At 47.1% G+C, this 16,873-nt stretch overlaps 1 long non-coding RNA gene across 1 annotated transcript; it reads right to left on the minus strand.

The window, feature by feature from the left end:
- Positions 1-10,350: 10,350 nt before the first annotated feature.
- LOC147349254 (uncharacterized) lies at positions 10,351-16,169 on the minus strand. Its single transcript, XR_015149739.1, has 3 exons — positions 15,778-16,169; positions 14,924-14,999; positions 10,351-12,156 (listed from the first exon to the last, which is right to left on the minus strand). It is a non-coding gene; the product is annotated as an uncharacterized LOC147349254 (long non-coding RNA).
- Positions 16,170-16,873: the final 704 nt, after the last annotated feature.

The following is a 16,873-nucleotide window of genomic DNA, read 5'->3' on the forward strand; positions in this document are numbered from 1 at the left end:
GAGATGGTGTCAGCTGAACATTCCTGAAGAAGGGCTGGAAACCACCAGGCAACAGAGAGAGCTCCCAGCTGCTAAGAACCTGGAGGCATTAGGGCTTAACGTCTCTGCTCACCCTCACAGCTGATAGACCACAGATGCGGCAGGTGGGGGTGAGCAGCCCGGGGGGTGAGAAGGTCAGAAGAGGATGGAGCGGTCCCAAGGGGGATCTTGGCCGGGTCAAAGACATTGCCCTCTCTTCAGGGTCACAGGCACACAGCGCTTGTCTGAGGGCAGATGGGCCTCATTTCAAAAGCTTTCCGGCCTCAGTTAAGTAACTCATCTTCTCAGTTAAGTAACTCATGTCTCCTGGGTTCTGACCTGCAGTCTGAGGGCTGCAGGGCCTGAAGGCAGACAGGCCACAGGCCCATAGGCTTGGCCCCAGAGCCCTAAGCCCCTTCTGGCCTCTGGCTGGTGAGAGCCAATAATGGGCCACAAGGATAAATGTAGCTCATCCACCATGAGGTCAATTCTTCCTTGAAATCAGAAGGCACAATTACTTTGGCTTGCTTCTTATTAGGCCTTATACCTCACTTGGTCTATGTCCCAATTCGGAGGCTTAAGGTGAAAATGGGCTTCCCAGGTGGCACGAGTGGTAAAGAACCTGCCTGCCAATGTGGGAGACATAAGAGATGAAGGGTTCGATCCCTGGGTTCGAAAGATCCCCTGGAGGAGGGCATGGCAACCCCCTCCAGCACTTCAGTATTCTTGCTTTGAGAATCCCCATGGACAGAGGAGCCTGATGGGCTACAGTCTATAGGGTCACAAAGAGCTGGACACGATTGAAGAGACTTAGCATGCACACACCCAAGGTGGACATGGGACCTTTTCACCTACTTTATGTCACTTTTTTTTTTTTTTTTTGGCTACTGCACACGGCTTGCAGGATCTTAGTTCCCCAATCAGGGATCGAACTTGGGCCCTGGGCAGTGAAAGCATCAAGCCCTAACCACTAGACTGCCAGGGACTTCTCATTGCCATGTAATTCTTCTCCAGTCAGCCCCAGGCCAATCCAGAAAGCTGAGTTTTCAAACACCTGTCTCTTTTAGGGGCATCCAGGGAGTCCCTGGGCTCCCCTTTGTAGGTGCAAAGATGCTATGGGACTTGGAGTTTGGAGCTGGGTGAGACTGGATGTGCTGGGTTTCACAAGGTGAGGGCTGTGTCTTCTGGTTGATGGCAGCCCCGAAACTGGGAAAGATTCCACAGCCTGGCTTTGAGTCACCAGCTACCACCTGTGTGACCTCGCTCATCTCTCTGAGCCTCAGGAGCCCATGTCAAATGGGCATGAAAACATCTACCTCATAGGATTGCAACTGAGAGAGTCGACGGGGTAGAGTTCATCTGCGGCGCTGGTCTGAGGGCTGGTACACAGGAGACGGTAGGGGAGTGCTCCCACCACCTCTGCTGCACCAGGAGCCAGAGCCCCTGGGATCCCACTCCTCTCCTGAGCAAGCATGGTGGCATCACGGAGGCGGCGGCCGTAGGAGAGGAGAGCTGGGGACGGGCCACATTCTCCTCAGCCCCTCACCCGAGTGGTGGTGAGGGGAGGGGCGGGAAGAGCTGAGGGGTCAGGCCACTGAGAGGCTTTGGGCATCACTCAATTCTGCCCCGGACACTTCCCATGCCCCCACCCCACCGCCGTTCTCCTCTGCAGAGGGCAACCCTCACCCCTGCCTTGTGCCCTGTGCCCCTGGGCGTGCAGGGCATCAGGCCACTGTGACCAAGGGGTGTAGATCAGGGCATGGCCCGCAGACACCGCCCAGCCAGGATTCGTTGCCCTCTGCCGGCCCCACCTTGGGCGCTCCCCGGGACTGTGGGGCTTGTGTGGTGTCTGTGCCCATGTCCTCCCTTTCTGCTCCTGCCAGGGCAAGGAGTGTGAATCAGATAAACAGAAACAAACGCTGAGCATGATGAACACAAACTTTTTCTATTATTAAACAGACAGAAAGGGCCTGGGAGCGTCTGAGGGTCTTGTGTGGCTTTTCCCTGGCTGAGCTTGGTTCCCTTAGACAGTGCGCCAAGGCTTTGTCTGGTCCCCAGGCCCCGTGGTGGCTGTGGCTTGTTCTTGTCCCCATCGGGGTGTCTGGAGAGGGGGCACCCAGGGACACCAACCTGCCTCTTCCTCCCTCTCCAGTCTCTGGAAGGCCAAGAACACTGTGGCCCAGGTAGCCTCAGGAGCATATTTGCATTATTTTGTGGCAACAAGCAAATTTCCTGGAGGGGGGTTTTGGAAGAGTCGGGAACCACCCAGAGGGAAAGCGGAAGGAAATAAGAGAGCAGAAGGCTAGGAGGGAACAGGCCTGGGCAGAGGCTGCAGGCGGGGGGCGGGGGCGGGAAACAAGGCCTTGGTCTGAGGCTGGGTGCAGGTACCTGGGGCCCGAAACCGCTCCTGCCCTTGTGAGCTGCAGAGCGGAAGCCTGGGCTGAGCAGGTCCAAGCCCTGCAGGAAAGCTTGCCCAACCAGCCTGGTGTCAGTGGCAGGATAATGATCTGAGGAGGAGCCGACTGGGCTGCAGAGTCAGATGGAAAATTCCCACAGCGCTCTTGCCCCTGAGCCGCACCGGGGAGGGGGCGCTGGGCTCCAGGCAGGCCCTGACTGCATGCGGGTGGGCAGGGCACACACTGGGAGCAGCAGAGCTGAACAACTTCAAGGGGAGGGGAATGGAGACCAGGCCTCCCTCCCTTTCTCTTTATTCTTGGGAACTGGCCTGACTGTGGGCTTGGGTGATGTGTTCATTGGGTAGGACGTGGACCGTGCTCAGTCGTGCGTGCTCAGTTGCTCAGTCATGTCCGACTTTTTGTGACTCCATGAACTGTAGCCCTCCAGGCTGCTCTGTCCATGGGATTTCCTAGGCAAGAATACTGGAGTGGGTTGTCATTCCCTTCTCCAGGGAAGTTTCTTGACCCAGGGATCAAACACGCCTCTCCTACATTGCAGGCAGATTCTTTACCACTGAGCTACCAGGGAAGCCCAGGATGCAAAGGCCATTAGGAAATGAGAGAAGACAGACCTATTTTCTGCATATAAAGGAGGTCCAACAACCCTCTAAAATAGGCTGAGAAACTGAAAAAACTGAAACGACCCACGTTTGTTTAAACAAATCAAGCAGCATTCCACCAGCATATCAAGATTTTAAATTTGTCACTAGTAACACTCAGGTGCAGACATTCACAGGCAGGATTCATACTGATGGATATAGTCCTTTGCTGGGCCCAGGGCCTTGAGGGAGCACATTCATGGGCACCTTTGTGTTGCCTACTGTTCAGTCCTAAGCTGGTAACAGCCCCGCCAGCAGGACATGCTCCATGAAGTTCAAAACCAGACTGGAATGCCCCTAACCAACGTTACTCCTCGGCTTCTCGCAGGATGTTTTGAGGCCCTGCAAATACAGGTGTTTTCCACATAGTCTCCAGAGCAGGAGCCTCAGGTTCCCTGTGCCCCAGGAAGCCGAGAAGGAACCAGGTGGCAGGAAGGGTGTCCCCTGGACACCTGGCAGGGAGCCCAGCAGCCTGGGTGCCAGGTCCAGAAAGGCTCCCCGCCCGTGAGGTCCAGTCAGAGGGGGTAAGGAAGGAAGCCATGCTAGCCGGGATTTCCCCACCCCAGGCCTGCAATCTTCTTGGCTCCAGTCACCTGATAAGCAGGCTGGCTTGTAAGATGACCTGTGTAGTTTCCCACAGGTGACAAAGCCATGGGCAATTTGCAAAATTCTCCTGCACAGGTAGGCTTCAAGAGGCCACAGTCTTCCGACAAGGGTGTGAAGAGAAGGTGGAAGATCCCTGGCCGTTCTGTCAGGGTGACCCTCTTCAGGGTCTCCTGGCTCAGCCCAGAGAAAGAGCTCCAGAGGAGCTGGGCACCGTGGAGAAGGTTCCATTTCCCCTTCCTTCCTGCTGTCCCCAGAGCTCCTCCACCTCAGCCCCGCCCTCCCAGCTGGCCTTGACTCACACTCGCTGGGTGAGGCACCTGTCCTCTGGCCCCCTCCATCGACCCCACCCGGGTCCTCAGGACACCCCGTGTGAGGAGAGAGGGGTGGGGGGTGGGGGGAGGGAAGCAGGCTCCGGGGACCTCCTAGCTGGGGGGCAGGCTGAACCAAGCACAGCTTTGCAGGCCCCACCTGATAGGGGAGGTGAGTGAGAGCCGACGGGAGTTCCCCTCGAGCTCCAGGAGGCTTTGGGTTCATGCAGGGTCAGAGAGGCTGGCTCCCCGGTGCCATTTTGTTCAGCAGGAGAAACTGGAGCCAGGTCAGCCCTCATTCTGAAGGCCAGGGTCCTGCCCGAGGAAAGGCTGCGGCCTGTGCATGTTGTGGGCAGACGAGCAATGGGGGGTGCCCAGGAAGGAACCTCTTCATCCAGAAAGAAGCAGGGATTTGGCTCCCAGGCTGAGCAGCAAATGTGGCTTTGCAGGTTGCTCAGGGCCACACTGGCTCTGCTCTAGCTGAGGAGGGAGGCTCTGTAACCGCAGGCTGGCTTCTGCCTTGTTGATCCCATTACTTGGGTAAAAACATTCTCATATTTTGGAAGGTCAGGACACTTTTGAAACTTTTGAAAGGATTTAAGAGGAATGTGAAGTCAAGTGGGCCTTAGAAAGCATCACTATGAACAAAGCTAGTGGAGGTGATGCAATTCCAGTTGAGCTATTTCAAATCCTGAAAGATGATGCTGTGAAAGTGCTGCACTCAATATGACAGCAAATTTGGAAAACTCAGCAGTGGCCACAGGACTGGAAAAGGTCAGTTTTCATTCCAATCCCAAAGAAAGGCAATGCCAAAGAATGCTCAAACTACTGCACAATTGCACTCATCTCACACGCTAGTAAAGTAATGCTCAAAATTCTCCAAGCCAGGCTTCAGCAATACGTGAACCGTGAACTTCCAGATGTTCAAGCTGGTTTTAGAAAAGGCAGAGGAACCAGAGATCAAATTGCCAACATCCGCTGAATCATCGAAAAAGCAAGAGAGTTCCAGAAAAACATCGATTTCTGCTTTATTGACTATGCCAAAGCCTTTGACTGTGTGGATCACAATAAACTGGAAAATTCTGAAAGAGATGGGAATACCAGACCACCTGACCTGCCTCTTGAGAAACCTAGATGCAGGTCAGGAAGCAACAGTTAGAACTGTACATGGAACAATGACTGGTTCCAAATAGGAAAAGGAGTACGTCAAGACTGTATATTGTCACCCTGCTTATTTAACTCCTATGCAGAGTACATCATGAGAAACACTGGGCTGGAAGAAGCACAAGCTGGAATCAAGAGTGTCAGGAGAAATATCGATAACCTCAGATATGCAGATGACACCACCCTTATGGCAGATAGTGAAGAGGAACTAAAAAGCCTCTTGATGAAAGTGAAAGAGGAGAGTGAAAAAGTTGGGTTAAAGCTCAACATTCAGAAAACGAAGATCATGGCATTTGGTCCCATCACTTCATGGGAAATAGATGGGGAAACAGTGGAGACAGTGTCAGACTTTATATTTTTGGGCTCCAAAATCACTGCAAATGGTGACCGCAGCCATGAAATTAAAAGACGCTTACTCCTTGGAAGGAAAGTTATGAGCAACCTAGACAGCATATTTAAAAGCAGAGACATTCCTTTGCCAACAAAGGTCTGTCTAGTCAAGGCTATGATTTTTTCCAGTGGTCATGTATGGATGTGACAGTTGGACTGTGAAGAAAGCTGAGTGCCGAAGAATTGATGCTCTTGAACTGTGGTGTTGGAGAAGACTCTTGAGAGTCCCTTGGACTGCAAGGAGATCCAACCAGTCCATTCTGAAGGAGATCAGCCCTGGGATTTCTTTGGAAGGAATGATGCTAAAACTCAAACTCCAGTACTTTGGCCACCTCATGCGAAGAGTTGACTCATTGGAAAAGACCCTGATGCTGGGAGGGATTGGGTGCAGGAGGAGAAGGGGACGACAGAGGATGAGATGGCTGGATGGCATCACCGACTCGATGGACATGAGTTTGGGTAAACTCCGGGAGTTGGTGATGGACAGGGAGGCCTGGCGTGCTGTGATTCATGGGGTTGCAAAGAGTCAGACACGACTGAGCAACTGAACTGAACTGAAGAGCCATTCTGGAAGAGCTCACGAACCCCTGTTGAGAGACAGGAATACTGTTCTTTTCTGCACTTTAAATGTGTTGTGTCATGTAGTTCTCACTGCATCTCGTTGAGGTGGATTCTATGATTGTATCATTATCACGCAAGAGAAAAGTGAGGCTGGGACGCAGTCAGCAGCGGGTGAATTGAGTGAGGTTCTTCGTTAGAGAGCTAAAGTCCCTGGCACTCGAGTCAGGGATGGAAGCCCGGGGAAGCAAGCAGCCCTCTCCCCACCTCTCCAGTCAGTGTCTCAGTCACCTCAGTCTCCCTGAGGCCTAGTCTGGAATGGAGCAGATGCAGAGTTGGGAAGTTGGTGGGGGTGTGCCACTTTTGGGAGCTGCTGTTGTTCAGTCGCTCAGTCATGTCCGACTCTTTGCGACCCCATGGACTGCAGCACACCAGGCACAACGTGTCCTTCGCTAGCTCCCGGAGTTTGCTCAGATTCATGTCCATTGAGTCACTGATACTATCTATCCATCTCATCCTGGGTTATCCTTTTGCCTTCAATCTTTCCCAGCATCAGGGTCATTTCCGATGAGCCAGCTCTTCGCATCAGGTGACCGGAGGTTTGGAGCTTCAGCTTCAGCATCAGTCCTTCCATTGAATATTTAGGGTTGATTCCCTTTAGGATTGACTGGTTTGATCTCCTTGCAGTCCAAGGAACTCTCAAAAGTCTTTTCCAGCACCACAATTCAAAGGCTTCAATTCTTTGGCACTTAGCCTTCTTTAGGGAGTGGCAACCCCCTCCAGTATTCTTACCTGGAGAATTCTATGGACAGAGGAGCCTGGTGGGCTACAGTCCATGGGGTTCCAAAGAGTCGAACACGACTGAAGGACTAACACTTTCATACTTTTTCACTTTCTTCTTTATGGTCCAACTCTCACATCCGTATATGACTACTGGAAAAACCATAGCTTTGACTAGACGAACCTTTGCTGGCAAAGTCACGTCTCTGCTTTTTAGTACGCTCTCTAGGTTTGTCCATAGCTTTCCTTCCAAGGAGCAAGCAGCTTCTAATTTCATGGTTGTTGTTGGCTGTGACCTTTTCAGCAGGAATTTCCCCACTCCCAGTTTTGCTATGTTGTCCTGCGTCCAAGTTTTTAGACAGAGGTTCCTGTGACTATTTATCTCCTTCCCTGGAAAGCCCCTCCCTCCAAGGCCATCAGCTGCCTCCCTCCTCCACTTTGGGTAAGGGAGACTTGGGACTGGGGTTTTTCAGAAATGGGAAAGGAGCAGTGAGCACCTGCAGCCTGTTCTGCTTCAGAAGAAGCTGCATGATTCCCTGTTTTACAATGATGTTTTGTTTTTTAAGAACACAGAGGAGAAAAGAAAAGCCATTCCAGAAGGGATGTCCACATAGTGTATGGCAGGAAAGGAGCGTACTATGCATGTGACAATCGGAGTTGTTAGAGGCATCTGCTCGCTCATCCTGGGCAGGTGGCCGCTGGTCCCCAGGGATGCCCCTTGCAGAGCTTGTCTAGAAGGGGGCTGGAGCCTGGTTTTACACAAGAGGCCTCTGTGCCCAATCTGCTTCTGTGAAGGGGAGCAACCCCCTGCCCTGCTAGATGCAGACAGGAAGTGAAGCTGCCACAAATCTCTCTCAGCTTACTTGGAGGAGACACTCTGCAAGAGATGCAAGGGCCAAAATTCTTAGTCCCTGGAGAGGCTTAGCTCATGAGGCCTTGTTCATTGCCTTATCCCCAGGCCTCAAGGCAGGGTCTGACTTGGAGGCCCCACGTTTTTGGTCATCAGTAAGAACTAAGGGGATTTTCCTTGCATTGACAGGAGGAGATGGTACAATCCCATGGCCCTTGCAAAACAGCACTCCTCCCCTGGTCCTCTCAGAGCTCATTTTCTCAGGAGACTGCTGGACACAGAGGCACAAAGAAGCTGGTGGCCTTCTCCAGGTCACCCTGCAACAGACATTCTGTCAGGATCAAAGAGCTACTTTTGCAGAGGGAGGTGATTTTGTCTGCTGCTGCTGCTGCTGCTAAGTTGCTTCAGCCATGTCCGACTCTGTGTGACCCCATAGACGGGCAGCCCACCAGGCTCCCCCGTCCCTGGGATTTTCCAGGCAAGAACACTGGAGTGGGTTGCCATTTCCTTCTCCAATGCATGGAAGTGAAAATGAAAGTGAAGTCGCTCAGTTGTGTCTGACAGTTCTAACGACCCCACGGACTGCAGCCTACCAGGCTCCTCCATCCATGGGATTGTCTGATGAGTCCATCCGAAACTTAGAGCTTGACCTATATTACTTAAGGAACACCAGCATGGCTATCTTCAGCTTTTTTGCCTTCAGTCTTGGCAAGAACTTATGACAAGAACAGTTCCCCAGTGACTGTCAGGCCCCTGGAGTCTGCCTAAGGGGAGTGACTCCAGTTATACGACCAAGGCGAACATGGCTCTGACAGGGGTTACCAACTAACCAGCTAGATCCAGATGATAACCAAGGTGCTGTTCTCAGCTTCTATCCCTGGAAAACCCAAGCTCAGGCGGGCACTCTGAGTCTCTTAGATGGGGCTGCCCCTGGTTTATCCCTACGCTGACCAGGGAAACCAGGTCTGTCCTGTTCTTCTTCTGCTTCTCCTTTTCACCCTCATTCCAGTAGTACCCAGTGGAGGATTAATCACTGCAGTTCTCGGTAAAAACCTACCTAAATGATTGGATTAACTCTGAGACTTGCAGGTCAACTCCTGAAATAAGGTTAGCTGTTGATGTCTGTCATGCAGACAATCTTGTGGTAGCTGCTCAAAAGAAGCATCAACAACTTCATCAAAATTTCGGTAACACCACTTGCCTTCTGGGACAATGGCACGTTCCCTTCTCCTGCAAGCACTTTCCCCTATGTTCCCTCCATGTCCCCCCGGATCTGGAGGAGCCCTAATATTGCACAGGAGTGTGTGGTCTGCAGAAAGCCCTGCTGGAGCTGCTTGGAGCCTTTGCAAGGGGCCCCCAGGCTGAGGTTGCCACAAGCTGGGCTGCCCAAAGAGGTTAATTATTGTTGAATATTTGCATTTTTTGTCCCCTGACTGGCTTTAGGAGTCAAGGATGAGATCAGCAAAGACAAAGATGACAAGAATCTAAGGCATATGGGTCAGTTCTTGGAAACCTGCTTGCCTCCTCAGCACACTAGTAAGCTGCCCACTGACCAAAAGAGGGGTAAAGGTGGGATGAGCCCCAAATACCCTTGACTATGACCAGGCCGCCTGCAGTTACCTCTTAAAGCGTTTCCTAAGATTAGCAAACACCAGACCTGACTGGGGAGCGTCCTCAAAATACACATGCCCAAAGCAGCCTCCTGGGAACCCTCTGTGATGTGAGAGATCAAGGCAGGGGGCCAAGCTTGTACACTTGGGGAAAGTTCCTCTGGTGGTTCTGATGTGAAATTCTGGCTAAGAACAGTCAATCTAGCACATTTCAGTTTAAAAGTCTTCACTGCTTACTCTCATGGGATGTGGGCATAGGTAAGTGGTATTACACAGAATTTCAAACCACACGAGCTCAGTGATTTCCTTCTTGTATAGGGGTATCATTGAGCAAATCATGCTTATCGTTACCTTGGAGGTTCTTTTTGAGTCAGAAGCAAGGACCAACACCCATCTGATGGTGTGCTTTAAAACCAAGAGAAGCAGGACCCTCTCTTTTAAAGGAAGGGTCACTCAAGCTGGGGTCAGTCAGATGCACAACGAGTGAGAAAGGTGAGAATGTGCAGCAGGGAATTCTGGAGACTCTGTTTCCCCTTCGGAGGCACCTGCATTACGTGTAGCGTTCACAGTTTTGCCCGGGGGAATGGGAACACACTTCACGCACGTGCCGAGTTTAGGCCACCTGGGTTAGGGCTTTCCTGTAGTCTGGAACTGAGAAAAGCCAGTGTCATACACAGGGTTCGCACGAGAAGGCTTGACCAGCACATGACCAGCTGAGCAAGGCTCCTCTCCAGGTAATATGCTAGGATGTGTGAACACTTCATATGAAGGTATGAATACCCACACCTTCACTTTTGGTATTTTACTGGGAAAATTTAGGCTTGTTTGCTCTTAGTAGGACTGAAACTTCAAGTTAAAAAAAAATTGTGCTTTTCAGTATAGGGTTTTTAGAATTCAGGGCTTAATTTTTGTCTGATTCTATGAATAATAACTAATCCACTGGAAAAGACTTTGAAAATACATTAAAAATAAGTGAGAAATTATTTATAAATTTGTTAAAATTTATGAACATTTTACATTTAAAAAATTAGTAAGATTTATTTTTTAGAAAGTTTTAGATGTACAGAAAAATCTAGTGGTAATTGTACTGAGTTCCCATTAACATCCAGCTTCTCACATACACGTTTTCCCTATTATCAATATCCTACATTAGTGTGATATATGTTACAATTAATGGACCAATATTGATACATTATCATGATCTAAAGTCCATACTTAGAGTTAGGTTTACCATTACGTTGTATGTTTCTTTTTTATATTTATTTTTTGGTGGAGCCACACGGCTTGCAGGATCTTAGTTCCCAGACCAGGGACTGAACCCAGGCTATGGCAGAAAGCTCCGAATCCTAACCACTGGATTGCAAGGGAATTCCTTGTGTTGTATATTTCTATGGGTTTTGACAAATGCATAATGTCCCGTATCCATCATTACAGTATCAAATAAGTTTCACTGCCCTAAACCTGTTCTCCACCAGTCTTTTCTCCCCACTCTCCCACATACCCCTTCCAAACTCCTGGCAACTACTGGTCTTTTTACTGTCTCTATACAGTTTTGTCTTTTTCAGGATGTCTTATAGTTGAAACCATACACTATGTAGCTTTTCCAGACTGGATTCTTTCACTTACAAGATGCATTTAAGTTTCCTCCATGTCTTTTGTGGCTTGATAGCTCATTTTCTTGTTACCACGGAATAATATTCCGTTGTCTGAGTGTACCAGTTTGTTTTCCATTCATTTAATGAAGATTATCTTGGTTGCTTCCAGTTTGGGGCCAATTATGGATAAAGCTGCTATAACATTTGTGTGCAAGCCTTTGTGTGTGGGGGCACAGCTGGATGTTATAGTTAACAGTGTGGTTACCTTTGTAAGGAACTGCTGTACTATCTCCCAAAGTTGTTGCATTTTGCATTCTTATCAGAATTCTTACTGCTTACTGCTCTGTACTACTCTTACATTCTTACTGATGCTCTGAAGCCTCACCAACAGTTGGTATTGTTGATTTTAAAAAAAGTTTTCCATTCTAAAAGATGTTTAGTGTGGTATCTCATTGTTTTAACGTGAAATTCCTGAGGACATAGGATGTTGAGTGTATTTCACATGCTTCTTTACTATCTATATTTCTTCAGTGAGGTATTTGTTAGATTTTTTGTGAACTTTTAAATTGGGTGTCTGTTTCCTTATTGTTGAGCTTTGAGAATTCTTTGTAACTAATATGCACACACATACAAAGAACTCTTAATATATTTTGGATACCAGTCCTTGGTATCCTTTGGATACCAAACACGTGTGTGTTCTAGTCTGGCCTTGTCTTTTTATTCTCTTAAGTGTCTTCATAGAAGTTTTCAATTTTAAAAGTCTATCAATTTTTTCTTTCATGGATTATGCTTTTGGTGTTTTATCTAAAAGCTCATTGCCAAACACAAGGTCACCTAGATTTTATGTTATTGTCTAGAAGTCTTACAGTTTGGTGTTTCACATTAAGTGAAGTTTAACTTAAAGATCCAATGTAAGTTAACTCTGTGATAGATAATGGTCTGTATCTATTAATAGATACATGTTTTTGCATGTGGATACAGAATCGTTGCAGAGCACCATTTTCAGAAAGAGTATTCTTTCTCCAGTGGATTGCTGTTCCCCAGTGGATCCACACAGTCAAAGGCGTTGGCATAATCAATAAAGCAAAATTAGATGTTTTTCTGGAACTCCCTTGCTTCTTCGATGATCCAGAGGATGTTGGCAATTTGATCTCTGGTTCCTCTGCCTTTTCTAAATCCAGTTTGAACATCCGGAAGTTCACGGTTCATGTACCGTTGAAGCCTGGCTTGGAGAATTTTGAGCATTACTTTGCTAGCATGTGAAATGAGTGCAACTGTGCTGCAGTTGAGCAAAGGTATTGCCTTTCTTTGGGATTGGAATGAAAACTGACCTTTTCCAGTCCTGTGGCCACTGCTGAGTTTTCCAAATTTGCTGGCATATGGAAATTGTGAAATGATTCTTAACAAAATTGCGTTTAGAATCAAACCCATACCCACCAGAGATGTTCAGAGGGTTCAAACAAACCTTGTGCACACCAGGACCCAGAGATCCCACAGAGACTGAACCAGAACTGTGTTTGAGTGTCTCCTGCAGAGGTACAGGTCAGTAGTGGACTGCTGCAGGGACAGGGGCTCTGGGTACAGCAGACTGGGGTATGGCATAAGCCCTCTTGGAGGAGATTGCCATTTACCCACAATAGTGGCGCCAGAACTTACACAGGACTGGGAAACAGACTCTTGGAGGGCACAAACAAAATCTTGTCTGCACCAGGACCCTGGAGAAAGGCGCAGTGACCCCTCAGGAGACTGACCCAGAATTGTCCATGAGTCTCCAGTGGAGATATGGGTCAGTGGTGGCCTGCTACAGGGTTGGGGGCACTGAGTGCAGCAGTGCATGTATGGACAGTCTGAAGGAAGTCGCCATTATCTTCATTACCTCCATCATAGTTTGGCCTCAGGTCAAACAACAGCCCCGCCCATCAACAGAAATTTGGATTAAAGGTTTACTGAGCATGGCCCCACCCATCAGAACAAGACCCAGTTTCCCCCTCAGTCTCTCCCATCAGGAAGCTTCCATAATAAGCCTGTTATCCTTCTCTATCAGAGGGCAGACAGACTGAAAACCACAATCACAGAAAACTAACCAATCTGATCACATGGACCACAGCCTTGTCTAACTCAATGGAACTATGAGCCATGTGTAGGGCCACCCAAGACAGATGGGTCATGGTGGACAGTTATGACAAAACATGGTCCACTGGAGAAGGGAATGGCAAACCACTTCAGTATTCTTAAGAACCCTATGAAAAGGCAAAAAGATAGGACACTGAAAAATGAAATCCCCAGGTCAGTAGGTGCCTAATATGCTACTGGAGATAAGTGGAGAAATAACTCCAGAAAGAAGGAAGAGACGGAGCCAAGGCAAAAACACCACCCAGTTGTGGATGTGACTGGTGATGGAAGTAAAAGTCTGATGCTATAAATAGAGCCATATTGCATAGGAACCTGGAATGTTAGGTCCATGAATCAAGGCAAATTGGAAGTGGTCAAACAGGAGATGGCAAGAGTGAACATCCACATTTTAGGAATCAGTGAACTAAAATGGACTGGAATGGGTGAATTTAACTCAGATGACCATTACCATCTACTACTGTGGGCAAGAATCCCTTACAAGAAATGGAGTAGCTCTCATAGTCAAAAAAAGAGTCTGAAATGCAATACTTGGACACAATCTCAAAAATGACAGAATGATCTGTTCATTTCCAAGGCAAACCATTCAATATCACAGTAATCCAAGTCTGTGCCATGACCAGTAATGCTGAAGAAGCTGAACGGTTCTATGAAAACCTATAAGACTTTCTAGAACTAACACCTAAAAAATATGACGTTTTTAATTATAGGGGACTGGAATGCAAAAGTAGGACGTCAAGAAATACCTGGAGTAAGTAACGGGCAAATTTGGCCTTGGAGTACAAAATGGAGCAGGGCAAAGGCTAATAAGAGTTTTGTCAAGAGAGCACACTGGTCATAGCAAGCACCCTCTTCCTACAACACAAGAGAATACTCCACACGTGAACATCACCAGATGGTCAATACCAAAATCAGACAGATTATATTCTTTGCAGCCAAAGATGGAGAAGCTCTATACAGTCAGCAAAAACAAGACTGGGAGCTGACTGTGGCTCAGATCATGGACTCCTTATTGCCAAATTCAGACTTAAATTGAAAAAAGTAGGGAAAACCACTAGACCATTCAAGTATGACCTAAATCAAATCCCTTATGATTATCCAGTGGAAGTGACAAATAGATTAGGGATTAGATCTGATAGACAGGGTGCCTGATAAACTATGGACGGAGGTTTGTGACATTGTACAGAAGGCAGTGATCAAGACATCCCGAAGAAAAAGAAATGCAAAAAGGCAAAATGGTTGAGAAGGCCTTACAAATAGCTGAGAAGAGAGAAGCAGAAAGGCAAAGGAGAAAATGAAAGATACACCCATTTGAATGCAGAGTTCCAAAGAATAGCAAGGAGAGATATGAAGCCTTCCTCAGTGATCAATGCAAAGAATTAGAGGAAAACAACAGAATGGGAAAGACTAGAGATCTCTTCAAGAATATTAGAGATACCAAGGGAACGTTTCATGCAAAGATGGACAAAAAAAGGACAGACATGGTTATGGACCTAACAGAAGCAGAAGCTATTAAGAGGTGGCAAGAATACATAGAGCTACTACACAAAAAAGATCTTCATGACCCAGATAACCAAGATGGTGTGATCACTGGACTAGAGCCAGACATCCTGGAATGTGAAGTGAAGTGGGCCTTAGGAAGCATCACTATGAACAAAGCTAGTGGAGGTGATGGGATTCCAGTTGAGCTATTTCAAATCCTAAAAGAAGATGCTGGGCAAGTGCCTAGAAAATACCATAGAGAGAGGAGCCTGGCGAGCTACAGTCCGTGGGGTTGCAAACAGTTGGACACAACTTAGCAGCTAAACCACCATGGCCCATTCCAGAAATGCCCCACAAGAACTTAAACACTTACTCACCAGTTTCAGCAGATACTCTTTATACAATTTCTGGTGTGTTAGGCTTGCACACAGGGTTTCCTGTTCAGAGAAACCCCTGAGACAGGGAAGCAGAGAAATGTACAAATTAGTTGGATTTTCCAGAATGTAAAATAAATGAAGGTTAACAGTCATCCTAGGATCATTCATGGTTTCAGTCGAAGTGCCATTATCATGTTAGCTGTTAGGACTTGTTTCTTGTATTTTGTGATTATTGATCGTCAGAATATATTTCACCTTAGCATTTCTGATTCTTTAAGAGACCCTAAAGATCCTTAATATAGTAATTTGATTGTGGCACATATCTGAATGTTAGATTTGGGGCTAGTGAGGGAGCTGAGTACCTAGTCCGTTGTTCATGTAATCTAAATGGTAAAAGATGTTTCTTCATGTGAGTACCAAAAGAAGGAAAGCCGTATGTTTACCCAAAGAGCTTCATATTCATGAATGTCTGGACATACCCCTCTGAATGTCAGTATTCAACTGCATATTTCTTACTAGGAGTTGATCAAAATGCCCTTTGGGTAAAAATGTTTAGTTTTAACATTTTTTTTTTTTTAGCATTTGAATAAGACTTCCATGTTAACCCTGTTGTCTATCCAAGACTGTTAAAAACAGAATTAGAGCACTGAATGTTTACATACTTAAAACTCATCTCTGTTTCTTCCAGTTCTTTTAAGTATAAAATAACCAATTTAATATTGGTTAACTTAAAACTACTTCTTAAATTCATCTAGATTTTGTATTAACATTTTCTTAACAAATGAGTAAATTTCCATTTTCTACACCAGAAGATATTTTCTTATAGAAAAATCCAGTTATTGCTAGTCTCTCACCCACGATTCCAGGAGGGTGAAGCTACTCAAGGCCGTCAGGGTACAGAAATTCAGAGTCTTTTCAGGGGAGCAGTTCTTCACACAGACTCCACTTTCAAACTGAAAGCAGCACTTTATAGAGCCTAGTTGATCTGGATGGGTAATCCCAGGGCAGCAGCCTCAGAATCGGAAGAACTCTGCTTCCCTTTTAGGACACAGTACAACTCATGACTCAGTTCTGAAGAGGATGTGGTCGGTGAAGTTTCCTGCATCTGGTGGTCACAAGTTCATATTGCTCCCGCTCTGCGGGCCTGTTGGCTACAGGAATAGGAGCAACTGACTACAGGGATTGGTATTAGACCAGCAGCCATGCTCACCTGCCTGAGGTAACAACATCAACAGCACCAGACTTACCCGGTGCAAACAAGAACATGGAATGTATTGGCCTTAGACATTCCAAGATTTTTGGATCCTCTGTAACAATTAGTGAGGCTTCCTAGGTGGCTCAGTGGTAAAGAACCTGCCTGCCAATGCAGGTTTGATCCCTGGGTAGAGATCCCCTGGAAAAGGAAATGGTAATCCATTCCAGTATTCTTGCCTGGAAAATCCCATGGACAGAGGGGCCTGGCAGGCTACAGTCCATGGGGCTGCAAAGTTGGACATGACTGAGCTACTAACCACATACTTACATAACAATTAGTGGCTGAGGTCACCAGGGATCTACTCTGGCAAGTTTAAATACTTAATTCAAAAAAAGATTATTCAAAATATAGTTTGCTCTTTTTCCCTTAGTGTTGTTTATGGTGGTATCTCTCCTTTACTATAGACCAATTTCTTAAAGTCTGCTTTAAATAATCAATCTTAAGGCAGCAAAGAAAATACACTTTCTACAACTTTTCTAACCCTATTGTTTCCCAAAGGTAACTACAATTTCTGCTCTTAAAAATACTGGTTCTTATTGAGTATAGATTAAATGTGTACCTCGACTACTGAAGATCAATAAAGCTAATCATTTTACTATAGTTAAAACCTCCAATGGTACTTGGAATTCAAGTTCAGGAATGAATGAGGAATTGTAAAAAAGACGGCTTCCCACGCCAAGTTACTACAGTCAGAG

Source organism: Bos grunniens, chromosome 21 (assembly GCF_055505025.1).
Source record: "Bos grunniens cultivar Pamir isolate PY7600 chromosome 21, Bosgru_T2T1.0, whole genome shotgun sequence".
Classification (NCBI taxonomy): Eukaryota; Metazoa; Chordata; class Mammalia; order Artiodactyla; family Bovidae; genus Bos; species Bos grunniens.